A 13,132-nucleotide genomic window follows, 5' to 3' on the forward strand; every position below is an offset into this window, starting at 1 on the left:
AAGCAACATAAATGTATTCTGTGAAGTGATGAATCGCACTTCTGTATCTGGCATCTTGCATTCTGACGGATGAGTTTGGGTTTGGCAAATGCCAGAAGAGTGTTATATGCCTGACTGCATTGTCTGGTGACTGGTGGAGGTGGGATCATGCTATTGGATTGTATTTTATATTATATCTCCTTAAAGAGACATCACCTTGTGGTAGATCATGCATGTATTATGGTTGAATTCCAGGAGCAAATGTTAGCAAAAGCAAAATTTGGCTGATAACAGAGAGCTATTTAAATTCAATACTGATCTGTGAGATAGGCTCAGGCCTTCACTAGCACCAGTTGTGAGACCATATGGACTTTGCAGAATTTGGAGGTCCAAGTTATGACCACCAGGAACTGTACAGGAAATAAATGCTCTACTATCAAAACCAAAACCCACCGTTAACTTACTACGATGATCGATATTAGGAAGATGAATTAGGAAGGTAATGTCCATTAGTAGTCTGTTTCAAAAAGATATCTGAACCAGGAGATTAGTGGCATTACGATAAGCCAAAAAGGTTATTTTCCAAGAGAACACATCAAGGATAGAATAAGAATCCAAGTAGTATCTGGTAACAAATCCAAAGGCTCAGTATTCCAAGAATTCAGAGTTTGAATCAGAAGACAGGGTATTCCAGTCACAAGACAAAGTTCAGTTTCCAGGAGATGAGTCTGACACAATACTACACAAAGAATCAGATTGCAATGCCAAACAACGTAAATAATTGTAGGCAGCTCTCTAAGGAGGAAGGAAATTTTAATATGCCTCCTACGTTGGTAATTGGACAAGACCAGAAGCTTCTCAGGTCAGCACAGTAACCTTAAAGCCACAGAAGAAGAACTTATAGCAGTCCTGACAGCACGTCCTGCTTAGACTATGTCAGGAATCTTGTGGCATAATGTGGTAATAAAGCCAAGCCAGAATATCTCTTCTAAAAGGATGAGGAACTAATCCACAGAGGACTGTTTGAAGGAGCCTCTCATCAGTGTGAGGCATTGTACTGGTTGGGTGACTGAGAGGTTATAGCCGTAGGTCAGAAGGGATACCATGTTTGCTTAAGAGCACGGTATTGTGATGTAAAAAGTTTATCTCATTATGGTGGTATATTCCATAACAAGTAGCTTCCTTCTTTGTTAAACATCTAACTCAGACGTCCATCTTTTTGTGGACCATAGACCTGCAAAAAACCCATAATTTTTTCAATGATGCTGATATTCGTGTGTCATCCCTTTTTCATGGACCCAGATCTCCTAGAATGTGGACGTGTGAATGAAGCGTAAGTCTGATCTTATCTGTAGTTGGATAGATTTTGATTAATTAAACCAAAGACTCAGCTATAAAACGCAACAAAACTTACACATACGGTATAATTAATGATAAGTGGTGCCTTTTACATTAACATGATACATTCAATTAAATACACAAATTGAGCTTCACATAGCAGTGCATGCTTCATTCAATAACAGTAGGAAATTATTGTTTTAGTAACAAAGCCCCCAATGAGGACACTTTATAAAGAGTTACAGTTAGAGATGAGCGAACAGTGTTCTATCGAACTCATGTTCGATCGGATATTAGGCTGTTCGGCATGTTCGAATCGAATCGAACACCGCGTGGTAAAGTGCGCCATTACTCGATTCCCCTCCCACCTTCCCTGGCGCCTTTTTTGCTCCAATAACAGCGCAGGGTAGGTGGGACAGGAACTACGACACCGGTGACGTTGAAAAAAGTAGGCAAAACCCATTGGCTGCCGAAAACATGTGACCTCTAATTTAAAAGAACAGCGCCGCCCAGCTTCGCGTCATTCTGAGCTTGCAATTCACCGAGGACGGAGGTTTCCGTCCAGCTAGCTAGGGCTTAGATTCTGGGTAGGCAGGGACAGGCTAGGATAGGAAGGAGAAGACAACCAACAGCTCTTGTAAGAGCTAAATTCCAGGGAGAAGCTTGTCAGTGTAACGTGGCACTGACGGGCTCAATCGCCGCAACCCAGCTTTCCCAGGATCCTGAATGGAATACACTGTCAGTGTATTCCCGTATACCCGATATATACCCCGATACCCGTTCCAACGGTGTGCCCCCCCACCTTCACCCCAGAAATACCCTGCAAGTCCCCTAGCAATAGAATTGGGGCTATATACACCCACAATTTTTACTACTGGTATACAGTGCCATTGTCTGACTGGGAATTCAAAGAATATATTGGGAATACAAATACCCTCATTTCTTGCTACTGCCATATAGTGCCAGTGTCTGACTGGGAATTCAAAGAATATATTGGGGTTACGTGCACCCACAATTTTTACTACTGGTATACAGTGCCATTGTCTGACTGGGAATTCAAAGAGTATATTGGGAATACAAATACCCTCATTTCTTGCTACTGCCATATAGTGCCAGTTTCTGACTGGGAATTCAAAGAATATATTGGGGTTACGTGCACCCACAATTTTTACTACTGGTATACAGTGCCATTGTCTGACTGGGAATTCAAAGAATATATTGGGGTTATAAATACCCTCATTTCTTGCTACTGCCATATAGTGCCAGTTTCTGACTGGTAATTCAAAGAATATATTGGGGTTACGTGCACCCACAATTTTTACTACTGGTATACAGTGCCATTGTCTGACTGGGAATTCAAAGAGTATATTGGGAATACAAATACCCTCATTTCTTGCTACTGCCATATAGTGCCAGTTTCTGACTGGGAATTCAAAGAATATATTGGGGTTACGTGCACCCACAATTTTTACTACTGGTATACAGTGCCATTGTCTGACTGGGAATTCAAAGAATATATTGGGGTTATAAATACCCTCATTTCTTGCTACTGCCATATAGTGCCAGTTTCTGACTGGTAATTCAAAGAATATATTGGGGTTACGTGCACCCACAATTTTTACTACTGGTATACAGTGCCATTGTCTGACTGGGAATTCAAAGAGTATATTGGGAATACAAATACCCTCATTTCTTGCTACTGCCATATAGTGCCAGTTTCTGACTGGGAATTCAAAGAATATATTGGGGTTACGTGCACCCACAATTTTTACTACTGGTATACAGTGCCATTGTCTGACTGGGAATTCAAAGAATATATTGGGGTTATAAATACCCTCATTTCTTGCTACTGCCATATAGTGCCAGTTTCTGACTGGTAATTCAAAGAATATATTGGGGTTATGTGCACCCACAATTTTTACTACTGGTATACAGTGCCATTGTCTGACTGGGAATTCAAAGAATATATTGGGGTTATAAATACCCTCATTTCTTGCTACTGCCATATAGTGCCAGTTTCTGACTGGTAATTCAAAGAATATATTGGGGTTACGTGCACCGACAATTTTTACTACTGGTATACAGTGCCATTGTCTGACTGGGAATTCAAAGAGTATATTGGGAATACAAATACCCTCATTTCTTGCTACTGCCATATAGTGCCAGTTTCTGACTGGGAATTCAAAGAATATATTGGGGTTACGTGCACCCACAATTTTTACTACTGGTATACAGTGCCATTGTCTGACTGGGAATTCAAAGAATATATTGGGGTTATAAATACCCTCATTTCTTGCTACTGCCATATAGTGCCAGTTTCTGACTGGTAATTCAAAGAATATATTGGGGTTACGTGCACCCACAATTTTTACTACTGGTATACAGTGCCATTGTCTGACTGGGAATTCAAAGAGTATATTGGGAATACAAATACCCTCATTTCTTGCTACTGCCATATAGTGCCAGTTTCTGACTGGGAATTCAAAGAATATATTGGGGTTACGTGCACCCACAATTTTTACTACTGGTATACAGTGCCATTGTCTGACTGGGAATTCAAAGAATATATTGGGGTTATAAATACCCTCATTTCTTGCTACTGCCATATAGTGCCAGTTTCTGACTGGTAATTCAAAGAATATATTGGGGTTACGTGCACCCACAATTTTTACTACTGGTATACAGTGCCATTGTCTGACTGGGAATTCAAAGAATATATTGGGGTTATAAATACCCTCATTTCTTGCTACTGCCATATAGTGCCAGTTTCTGACTGGTAATTCAAAGAATATATTGGGGTTACGTGCACCCACAATTTTTACTACTGGTATACAGTGCCATTGTCTGACTGGGAATTCAAAGAATATATTGGGGTTATAAATACCCTCATTTCTTGCTACTGCCATATAGTGCCATTGTCTGACTGGGAATTCAAAGAATATATTGGGGTTATAAATACCCTCATTTCTTGCTACTGCCATATAGTGCCAGTTTCTGACTGGTAATTCAAAGAATATATTGGGGTTACGTGCACCCACAATTTTTACTACTGGTATACAGTGCCATTGTCTGACTGGGAATTCAAAGAGTATATTGGGAATACAAATACCCTCATTTCTTGCTACTGCCATATAGTGCCAGTTTCTGACTGGGAATTCAAAGAATATATTGGGGTTACGTGCACCCACAATTTTTACTACTGGTATACAGTGCCATTGTCTGGGAATTCAAAGAATATATTGGGGTTATAAATACCCTCATTTCTTGCTACTGCCATATAGTGCCAGTTTCTGACTCGTAATTCAAAGAATATATTGGGGTTACGTGCACCCACAATTTTTACTACTGGTATACAGTGCCATTGTCTGACTGGGAATTCAAAGAATATATTGGGGTTATAAATACCCTCATTTCTTGCTACTGCCATATAGTGCCAGTTTCTGACTGGTAATTCAAAGAATATATTGGGGTTACGTGCACCCACAATTTTTACTACTGGTATACAGTGCCATTGTCTGACTGGGAATTCAAAGAATATATTGGGGTTATAAATACCCTCATTTCTTGCTACTGCCATATAGTGCCAGTTTCTGACTGGTAATTCAAAGAATATATTGGGGTTACGTGCACCCACAATTTTTACTACTGGTATACAGTGCCATTGTCTGACTGGGAATTCAAAGAATATATTGGGGTTATAAATACCCTCATTTCTTGCTACTGCCATATAGTGCCAGTTTCTGACTGGTAATTCAAAGAATATATTGGGGTTACGTGCACCCACAATTTTTACTACTGGTATACAGTGCCATTGTCTGACTGGGAATTCAAAGAATATATTGGGGTTATAAATACCCTCATTTCTTGCTACTGCCATATAGTGCCAGTTTCTGACTGGTAATTCAAAGAATATATTGGGGTTACGTGCACCCACAATTTTTACTACTGGTATACAGTGCCATTGTCTGACTGGGAATTCAAAGAATATATTGGGGTTATAAATACCCTCATTTCTTGCTACTGCCATATAGTGCCAGTTTCTGACTGGTAATTCAAAGAATATATTGGGGTTACGTGCACCCACAATTTTTACTACTGGTATACAGTGCCATTGTCTGACTGGGAATTCAAAGAATATATTGGGGTTATAAATACCCTCATTTCTTGCTACTGCCATATAGTGCCAGTTTCTGACTGGTAATTCAAAGAATATATTGGGGTTACGTGCACCCACAATTTTTACTACTGGTATACAGTGCCATTGTCTGACTGGGAATTCAAAGAATATATTGGGGTTATAAATACCCTCATTTCTTGCTACTGCCATATAGTGCCAGTTTCTGACTGGTAATTCAAAGAATATATTGGGGTTACGTGCACCCACAATTTTTACTACTGGTATACAGTGCCATTGTCTGACTGGGAATTCAAAGAATATATTGGGGTTATAAATACCCTCATTTCTTGCTACTGCCATATAGTGCCAGTTTCTGACTGGTAATTCAAAGAATATATTGGGGTTACGTGCACCCACAATTTTTACTACTGGTATACAGTGCCAATTTCTAACTAGGAATTCAAAATGCGCAAGGCTCCCGGAAAGGGACGTGGACGAGGCCGTGGGCGAGGTCGGGGGAATGGTTCTGGGGAGCAAGGTAGCAGTGAAGCCACAGGGCGTCCCGTGCCTACTCCTGTGGGGCAGCAAGCATTGCGCCACTCCACAGTGCCAGGGTTGCTTGCCACATTAACTAAACTGCAGGGTACAAACCTTAGTAGGCCCGAGAACCAGGAACAGGTCTTGCAATGGCTGTCAGAGAACGCTTACAGCACATTGTCCAGCAGCCAGTCAGACTCTGCCTCCTCTCCTCCTATTACCCAACAGTCTTGTCTTCCTTCCTCCCAAAATTCCGAAGCTTTACAGAACAATAACCCAAACTGTCCCTGCTCCCCAGAGCTGTTCTCCGCTCCTTTCATTGTCCCTCAACCTGCCTCTCCACGTCACGATTCCACGAACCTAACAGAGGAGCATCTGTATCCAGATGCTCAAACACTAGAGTCTCCTCCATCTCCGTTCGATTTGGTGGTGGATGACCAGCAACCCACCCTCATCGACGATGATGTGACGCAGTTGCCGTCAGGGCATCCAGTTGACCGGCGCATTGTGCGGGAGGAGGAGATGAGACAGGAGTTGGAAGAGGAAGTGGTGGATGATGAGGACACTGACCCGACCTGGACAGGGGGGATGTCAAGCGGGGAAAGTAGTGTGGATGTTGAGGCAGGTGCAGCACCAAAAAGGGTAGCTAGAGGCAGAGGCAGAGGTCAGCAGCTTAGGCGAAGCCAGGCCACACCCGGAATCTCCCAAGATGTTCCAGTTCGTACCCAGCCCCGAAAAACTCCCACCTCGAGGGCACGTTTCTCGAAGGTGTGGAGTTTTTTCAAGGAATGCGCCGAGGACAGATATAGTGTTGTCTGCACAATTTGCCTCTCGAAATTGATTAGGGGCTCTGAGAAGAGCAACCTGTCCACCACTTCAATGCGCCGTCATTTGGAATCCAAGCACTGGAATCAGTGGCAGGCAGCAACGGCAGGACAAAGGCCGCCTGCCGTTCACGCCACTGCCACTGCCTCTGCCTTTGCCTCTGCCACTGCCACTGCTGACTGTGCTGGCGATGCACTCCAGAGGACGAGCCAGGACACCACTTCATCTGCCTCCGCCACTTTGTTGACTTCTACCTCATCCTCCCCTGGTCCTGTCTTATCTCCTTCTCCTGCACCATCAAAGGCACCATCAGGCGTTTCTTTACAACAACATCTCTCAGACATTGGAGCGGCGGCAGAAATACACTGCTAACCACCCACACGCGCAAGCCTTGAACGCCAACATCGCTAAACTGCTGGCCCAGGAGATGTTGGCGTTCCGGCTTGTTGAAACTCCCGCCTTCCTGGACCTGATGGCAACTGCGGCACCTCGCTATGCCGTCCCTAGCCGTCACTACTTCTCCCGGTGTGCCGTCCCCGCCTTGCACCAGCACGTGTCACTCAACATCAGGCGGGCCCTTAGTTCCGCGCTTTGCACAAAGGTCCACTTGACCACCGACGCGTGGACAAGTGCATGCGGACAGGGACGCTACATTTCACTGACGGCACACTGGGTGAATGTAGTTGAGGCTGGGACTGCTTCCCAAACTGGCCCGGTGTACCTCGTCTCCCCGCCTAACATTCCTGGCAGGGACACGAGAAGAACACCCCCCTCCTCCTCCTCCTCTACCGCCTCCTCCTCCGCCACCGCCTCCTCCTCCGCCACCGCCTCCTCCTCCGCTGTTAGATTGACCCCAGCTACGAGTTGGAAACGTTGCAGCACTGGCGTTGGTAGACGTCAGCAGGCTGTGCTGAAGCTGATCAGCTTGGGGGACAGACAGCACACTGCCTCCGAGGTGAGGGATGCCCTCCTCGATGAGACGGCAATATGGTTTGAGCCGCTGCACCTGGGCCCAGGCATGGTCGTTTGTGATAACGGCCGGAACCTGGTAGCAGCTCTGGAGCTTGCCGGACTCCAACATGTTCCATGCCTGGCCCACGTCTTCAACCTAGTGGTGCAACGTTTCCTAAAGAGCTACCCCAATGTTCCAGAGCTACTGGTGAAAGTGCGGCGCATGTGCGCCCACTTTCGCAAGTCGACAGTAGCCGCTGCTAGCTTAAAATCTCTCCAGCAACGCCTGCATGTGCCACAACACCGGCTTTTGTGCGACGTCCCCACACGCTGGAACTCAGCGTTTCAGATGTTGAATAGAGTGGTTGAGCAGCAGAGACCTTTGATGGAATACCAGCTACAAAACCCTAGGGTGCCACAAAGTCAGCTGCCTCAGTTTCACATCCATGAGTGGCCATGGATGAGAGACCTTTGTGACATCCTACGGGTCTTTGAGGAGTCCACAAGGAGGGTGAGCTCTGAGGATGCGATGGTGAGCCTTACAATCCCGCTCTTGTGTGTTCTGAGAGAATCCCTGATTGACATCAGGGATAACTCAGATCACACAGAGGAGTTAGGGATAGCATCCGATCCGTCACAGCTGGAGAGTAGGTCCACACATCTGTCCGCTTCACTGCGTTTAATGGAGGAGGAGGAGGAGGAGGAGGAGGAAGAAGAGTTGTCCGATGATGTGATGGTGATACAGGAGGCTTCCGGGCAACTTCGAATCGTCCCATTGTTGCAGCGCGGATGGGTAGACATGGAGGATGAGGAGGAAATGGAGATTGAACTTTCCGGTGGGGCCAGAGGAGTCATGCCAACTAACACTGTGGCAGACATGGCTGAGTTCATGTTGGGGTGCTTTACAACCGACAAGCGTATTGTCAAAATCATGGAGGACAACCAGTACTGGATCTTTGCTATCCTTGACCCCCGGTATAAAAACAACATCTCGTCTTTTATTCCGGTAGAGGGGAGGGCCAATCGCATCAATGCTTGCCACAGGCAATTGGTGCAGAATATGATGGAGATGTTTCCAGCATGTGACGTTGGCGGCAGGGAGGGCAGTTCCTCCAGTAGGCAACCAAGTTCTCACCGGTCCACACAAACGAGGGGCACACTGTCTAAGGTCTGGGACACCTTGATGGCACCCCCTCGCCAAAGTGCCGCCACGGAGGGTCCTAGTGTCACCAGGCGTGAGAAGTATAGGCGCATGTTGCGGGAATACCTTTCCGACCACAGCCCTGTCCTCTCCGACCCCTCTGCGCCCTACACGTATTGGGTGTCGAAGTTGGACCTGTGGCTTGAACTTGCCCTATATGCCTTGGAGGTGCTGTCCTGTCCTGCCGCCAGCGTCCTATCTGAGAGGGTGTTCAGTGCAGCCGGTGGCATCATCACTGACAAGCGCACCCGTCTGTCAGCTGAGAGTGCCGACCGGCTCACTTTGATAAAAATGAACCACCACTGGGTAGAGCCGTCATTTTTGTGCCCACCTGTGTAAAGCACCCCAACATGAAACTCCATGTCTGTACTCAACCTCTCCAATTCCTCCGCATCCTCATACTCATCCACCATAAGCGTTGCACAATTCTGCTAATACTAGGCTCCCTCCACCCTGATTTCCCCCAACTCTGCTGGTTAGAGGCTCCCTCCACCCTGATTTCCACCAACTCTGCTGGTTAGAGGCTCCCTCCACCATGAATTTGCCCAAACTGGGCTGTTTAGAGGCTCCCTCCACCATGAATTGGTCCAAACTGGGCTGGTTAGAGGCTCCCTCCACCATTAATTGGTCCAAACTGGGCTGGTTAGAGGCTCCCTCCACCATGAATTTGCCCAAACTGGGGTGGTTAGAGGCTCCCTCCACCATTAATTGGTCCAAACTGGGCTGGTTAGAGGCTCCCTCCACCATTAATTGGTCCAAACTGGGCTGGTTAGAGGCTCCCTCCACCATGAATTTCCCAAAACTTGGCTGTTTAGAGGCTCCCTCCACCATTAATTGGTCCAAACTGGGCTGGTTAGAGGCTCCCTCCACCATGAATTTGCCCAAACTGGGCTGTTTAGAGGCTCCCTCCACCATGAATTTGCCCAAACTGGGCTGTTTAGAGGCTCCCTCCACCATGAATTGGTCCAAACTGGGCTGGTTAGAGGCTCCCTCCACCATGAATTTCCCAAAACTTGGCTGTTTAGAGGCTCCCTCCACCATTAATTGGTCCAAACTGGGCTGGTTAGAGGCTCCCTCCACCATGAATTTGCCCAAACTGGGGTGGTTAGAGGCTCCCTCCACCATTAATTGGTCCAAACTGGGCTGGTTAGAGGCTCCCTCCACAATTAATTGGTCCAAACTGGGCTAATTAGAGGCTCCCTCCACCATGAATTGGTCCAAACTGGGTTTTTTAGAGGCTCCCTCCACCATGAATTTCCCAAAACTTGGCTGTTTAGAGGCTCCCTCCACCATTAATTGGTCCAAACTGGGCTGGTTAGAGGCTCCCTCCACCATGAATTTGCCCAAACTGGGCTGGTTAGAGGCTCCCTCCACCATGAATTTCCCAAAACTTGGCTGTTTAGAGGCTCCCTCCACCATTAATTGGTCCAAACTGGGCTGGTTAGAGGCTCCCTCCACCATGAATTTGCCCAAACTGGGGTGGTTAGAGGCTCCCTCCACCATTAATTGGTCCAAACTGGGCTGGTTAGAGGCTCCCTCCACCATTAATTGGTCCAAACTGGGCTGGTTAGAGGCTCCCTCCACCATGAATTTCCCAAAACTTGGCTGTTTAGAGGCTCCCTCCACCATTAATTGGTCCAAACTGGGCTGGTTAGAGGCTCCCTCCACCATGAATTTGCCCAAACTGGGCTGTTTAGAGGCTCCCTCCACCATGAATTTGCCCAAACTGGGCTGGTTAGAGGCTCCCTCCACCATGAATTTCCCAAAACTTGGCTGTTTAGAGGCTCCCTCCACCATTAATTGGTCCAAACTGGGCTGGTTAGAGGCTCCCTCCACCATGAATTTCCCAAAACTTGGCTGTTTAGAGGCTCCCTCCACCATTAATTGGTCCAAACTGGGCTGGTTAGAGGCTCCCTCCACCATGAATTTGCCCAAACTGGGGTGGTTAGAGGCTCCCTCCACCATTAATTGGTCCAAACTGGGCTGGTTAGAGGCTCCCTCCACCATTAATTGGTCCAAACTGGGCTGGTTAGAGGCTCCCTCCACCATGAATTTCCCAAAACTTGGCTGTTTAGAGGCTCCCTCCACCATTAATTGGTCCAAACTGGGCTGGTTAGAGGCTCCCTCCACCATGAATTTGCCCAAACTGGGGTGGTTAGAGGCTCCCTCCACCATTAATTGGTCCAAACTGGGCTGGTTAGAGGCTCCCTCCACAATTAATTGGTCCAAACTGGGCTAATTAGAGGCTCCCTCCACCATGAATTGGTCCAAACTGGGTTTTTTAGAGGCTCCCTCCACCATGAATTTCCCAAAACTTGGCTGTTTAGAGGCTCCCTCCACCATTAATTGGTCCAAACTGGGCTGGTTAGAGGCTCCCTCCACCATGAATTTGCCCAAACTGGGCTGGTTAGAGGCTCCCTCCACCATGAATTTCCCAAAACTTGGCTGTTTAGAGGCTCCCTCCACCATTAATTGGTCCAAACTGGGCTGGTTAGAGGCTCCCTCCACCATGAATTTGCCCAAACTGGGGTGGTTAGAGGCTCCCTCCACCATTAATTGGTCCAAACTGGGCTGGTTAGAGGCTCCCTCCACCATGAATTGGTCCAAACTGGGCTGGTTAGAGGCTCCCTCCACCATGAATTTCCCAAAACTTGGCTGTTTAGAGGCTCCCTCCACCATTAATTGGTCCAAACTGGGCTGGTTAGAGGCTCCCTCCACCATGAATTTGCCCAAACTGGGCTGTTTAGAGGCTCCCTCCACCATGAATTTGCCCAAACTGGGGTGGTTAGAGGCTCCCTCCACCATTAATTGGTCCAAACTGGGCTGGTTAGAGGCTCCCTCCACCATTAATTGGTCCAAACTGGGCTGGTTAGAGGCTCCCTCCACCATGAATTTCCCAAAACTTGGCTGTTTAGAGGCTCCCTCCACCATTAATTGGTCCAAACTGGGCTGGTTAGAGGCTCCCTCCACCATGAATTTGCCCAAACTGGGCTGTTTAGAGGCTCCCTCCACCATGAATTTGCCCAAACTGGGCTGTTTAGAGGCTCCCTCCACCATGAATTGGTCCAAACTGGGCTGGTTAGAGGCTCCCTCCACCATGAATTTCCCAAAACTTGGCTGTTTAGAGGCTCCCTCCACCATTAATTGGTCCAAACTGGGCTGGTTAGAGGCTCCCTCCACCATGAATTTGCCCAAACTGGGGTGGTTAGAGGCTCCCTCCACCATTAATTGGTCCAAACTGGGCTGGTTAGAGGCTCCCTCCACCATTAATTGGTCCAAACTGGGCTGGTTAGAGGCTCCCTCCACCATGAATTTCCCAAAACTTGGCTGTTTAGAGGCTCCCTCCACCATTAATTGGTCCAAACTGGGCTGGTTAGAGGCTCCCTCCACCATGAATTTGCCCAAACTGGGCTGTTTAGAGGCTCCCTCCACCATGAATTTGCCCAAACTGGGCTGTTTAGAGGCTCCCTCCACCATGAATTGGTCCAAACTGGGCTGGTTAGAGGCTCCCTCCACCATGAATTTCCCAAAACTTGGCTGTTTAGAGGCTCCCTCCACCATTAATTGGTCCAAACTGGGCTGGTTAGAGGCTCCCTCCACCATGAATTTGCCCAAACTGGGGTGGTTAGAGGCTCCCTCCACCATTAATTGGTCCAAACTGGGCTGGTTAGAGGCTCCCTCCACAATTAATTGGTCCAAACTGGGCTAATTAGAGGCTCCCTCCACCATGAATTGGTCCAAACTGGGTTTTTTAGAGGCTCCCTCCACCATGAATTTCCCAAAACTTGGCTGTTTAGAGGCTCCCTCCACCATTAATTGGTCCAAACTGGGCTGGTTAGAGGCTCCCTCCACCATGAATTTGCCCAAACTGGGCTGTTTAGAGGCTCCCTCCACCATGAATTTGCCCAAACTGGGCTGTTTAGAGGCTCCCTCCACCATGAATTGGTCCAAACTGGGCTGGTTAGAGGCTCCCTCCACCATGAATTTCCCAAAACTTGGCTGTTTAGAGGCTCCCTCCACCATTAATTGGTCCAAACTGGGCTGGTTAGAGGCTCCCTCCACCATGAATTTGCCCAAACTGGGGTGGTTAGAGGCTCCCTCCACCATTAATTGGTCCAAACTGGGCTGGTTAGAGGCTCCCTCCACCATTAATTGGTCCAAACTGGGCTAATTAGAGGCTCCCT

The sequence above is a fragment of the Leptodactylus fuscus genome, chromosome 4 (assembly GCF_031893055.1).
Source record: "Leptodactylus fuscus isolate aLepFus1 chromosome 4, aLepFus1.hap2, whole genome shotgun sequence".
Taxonomy (NCBI): Eukaryota; Metazoa; Chordata; class Amphibia; order Anura; family Leptodactylidae; genus Leptodactylus; species Leptodactylus fuscus.